The following is a 3,674-nucleotide window of genomic DNA, read 5'->3' on the forward strand; positions in this document are numbered from 1 at the left end:
AGGTGCTGAAGTGATCCGAAGCTGTGGTGGCTACGGCGGAGTTGTCGAGGAAGAGTGGAGGAGGCTTGGGGACATAGCCCCTTATATGCCCGGACGCACGAGGCTATCCGCGCGAAGAAGTGCGGCTGGGAGTGGCCCCCTTTAACAGTCTACTAGTGCCTCGGCCGGGAGCTAGACGTTGTCGACACTGGATGCAGCCAGATGGGCGCCCGGCCAAGGGTCGTTGGATGGGTCCTCCACTGGCCATTGACGGTCGGCATCTCTCTAAATAGAAAAAACCAGGAGATGTAGGAATACGAACAAGAAGTATATTGGTGGCTGACTGAGATTGCCTTCAGGATCGATTGAGGGCATCGAGAAGGATGACGGATATGATTCCGTGTTTGTGTCGCTCGTCTCGTCTCGACGCGATGCACTCTTGTTTCAAGACAAGAGGACAAAGAACAGATGGAACGTAATTGTATATATCCAACTCATGTTTGCTTGGCTCTACAACAAACGAGTGCAGTTCAGTAATGGAGTGAATTGTTCTGAATAAAAACAGAAGATAAAACTCCACAATGCTCGCTCTCGAGCCAGCGACCTTCCATTCGATTGCTTCCGCATACGAATGAGTAGTTCGTTGCATTGTTTTCTCGCGCCTTAGTCAGCCCATGATGAGACGTGCTGGCTCAGCCGGGAGCCATTAACAGCTAAAGGTTATGCCGCAAAATGCAGCCAGATGAGCCTCCCGTCAAGGCTCTGACCACTCGTTCGATGGGTCCTCCACTGGCCATCGACGGCGGACATCTCTAAAAACCTGGATCGGAGATTTGTTTTTACGAAGGAAGTGTTTAGTGGCAGCTTGATGAGATTGTCGTATGGAAAATCATGAACAATTAATTAATTATGAGTTTGTATCGCATGCACATTAAGAAGAGGCGGTTGTCATCACGTGCTAGTTTATACACGAGTTCTTCTAGGAATCTTGTATTTACCAAAGTTTTAAATAGCGCGCTAAGCATTTTAGCGCCGGACCTCTTTCAAATGCTATAGCGTGCTATAGCGGAGCTATAGCGCGCTATTTAAAATGTTTGTTCATTTGTTTGGACCAAAGTCTCTTAGCGCAAGACCTTTTGTAAACGCTATAGCGTGCTATAGCGGAGCTATAGCGGGCTATTTGAAACAGTGGTATTTACTAATTGGAGGCATCATACGAGTTACCACGTTAATCGTAGCAGTTAAGAAATTTCATCCGTTGGATGAATAAATTAATCGTCCATAGCCGTTTGATGGAGTAAAATGTACGATCATCCCTCTCAGTCGTATTCCCCTGGGTCTTTCAACTTTTCTGGCGTGAAAAAAAAATGTTAATCTGATCGTTAGTTAAAAAATATGTTTGTAGCCAGATGATGAAGTACCACGTACGATCCTCCCTCTCAGCCTTATTCCCCTTGGTCTCTCAACTTTTCTTGCGTGAACATAAAAAGGTATTCTGATCGTAGGATAAAAGGAATCTGATCATCGCTCTCCCCGTTTCCCATGAAACGGATCTAATGGTGGTCTCCTCCTATATTTGGCCTCCTTACCTTCACCATCGCATGTCCGTCAGCATGTCTTTGAGACTCCTAAAGCAACTGATCCAACATGCCCCATCCACCCTCCAGCCGTTTCAATCTTCCAAACATGGTTGAATTGATATTAGGTAAAGGTACGATCCAATCTATGCAGCTATCACTAATATCCTTTTTCTACAAGTGTTGAATCTTCGCATGGTTCTTGAGGAAATCTAGCATCAATTTTTAAAGCCTTAGAGTAGTCTCTCACGTGGTTCTTGCGGAGGCTTACTGAAGGTAGTTAATTTAAAGAAAATAATCAGGACGCCTCCATTAGCATGGATGCAGAGCCAAAGGAAGTGCACGGACTGGATGTGCGGTTGGCCGGCTGCCTCCGTCCTCGACACTGTTGATATTATTTTCCTGGCATTCTCTCACCCATTCGCTTCTCATTCAAAAGACAAGATTCATCTGTTAGAATTCAGCAGTTGTTCTGAATTCTGTTGAAACTTAAAAGTGGTGTTCATGATTTGCCTTGCAGGTACAAGCTGGTACGTCAGCTGCTAATGTTGTTGGAATACCGCATTGATCTGGTGCTCATCAACAGCACATGAAGCATGTATCATGTTATCCAACACTTCCAATCTGTTATCATCTTCTTCATGTCTTTTTGTTTTCTTCGTAATCTCTTTAGATAACATGATTAGCTGGACAACGAGTCTACCATTCGGCTGAGTTACCAGCGGCAATGGATCAGATACGTCAAGTACATGGGCCAAGACTAACTCTAGCTGCAGGTATACATGGGCACCCGTAACTAGCCGTTCTACACATTAGGCGAAGCATTGAACTTTGACCAGTGAGTGGCAAGCTGTACTGAGGTCATTCAAGGTAGATATATTTTCTCATATTTTCTTTTAGTTACCGCTGCAATCGCTAATTAATTTTGCACTAATATGTGTTCCTGATGTTTCCTTAATATCCTTTCTAATATATGTCAGCATGTATGTGTGATGGCGCACACAAAGTTGTTTCTTGCAATACTACTTCGGGTATGAATGAATCACTACATGGTGAAGGTTGATGATTGATCAGCTAAGTGTTCGTCTTTAATGTTGGATATGGAAAATTGGAAATTAATATTATGTATTATAGAATGTCACCTTTTCCCTCTCAAGACAAGTAATACAACGATCTCATTGATTCGAATTGGACTTCAAAAAATGAATGTCTGTGACTATCAACGATTATACAACATACTAGCTGTGATACTCTAATTTTGTATTCACTAAAAAAATTGTACAAACATGTCTATTCATTCGTTCTCAAACCTATTTCCGCACGGCTTCAAAATATGTGATTTATTCTTCTATAGTCTGATTTTTTTGCTTCAGAATATTGGCCTACAATTTATTTATCAAATTCCCAAGGTACCAGATCTGCCCTAATGTAATGAATGCAACTATTCTACTAAATCAATCAATGTGTCATATATTAATAGTTTCCATGGGAACAAAAAATTTACAATTTATCAACACAGTAATAGTTGTAAGAGGACATTCAAAAATTTAAATAACTTCAGTAAGTAGAATAGTCATGTCGACACTTCATACTCATGCGCCCAATACTACCATGTAGTCTGCGATTAAACATGGAAGCACAATTTTCACCTAGGGCCATCGACGATGCAGTACAGCTAGACAATCGAAGATACAAATCTTAAACTTACCTATTCACGTATGTGGTTCAATTGCATCTAATACAAATCTTTCATTTGTAAGGTTCTTTGTTGTGATGTTCAACCAAAGCTCTCTTAAAGCTGTCACGTTCTTCAAATTCAAAATGTGTAAAGTTGTCACTTCTTTAATTCCAACTACTTTTTTTGTATAATTCTCAGTTTCTGAAGTCACATGAATAGGCGGTGTTTTCATTTATTTAATGAACTGTTTACCTTACTCAAATAATTTGAAGGATGTATGAAGTGTCTAGCATATCAACTATCCAAGAATAGTATTCTTTTTTTTTTCTTGATTCAAATATTATAGAAGAGTAACTATCTTTTATCATTAAGGAAAACATAAAATTTGTTAATCACAGCATTGTTGATATAATTCAATATTTCATATGGGTTGACAATTC

This window comes from Triticum aestivum, chromosome 7B (genome assembly GCF_018294505.1).
Source record: "Triticum aestivum cultivar Chinese Spring chromosome 7B, IWGSC CS RefSeq v2.1, whole genome shotgun sequence".
NCBI classification, from domain to species: Eukaryota; Viridiplantae; Streptophyta; class Magnoliopsida; order Poales; family Poaceae; genus Triticum; species Triticum aestivum.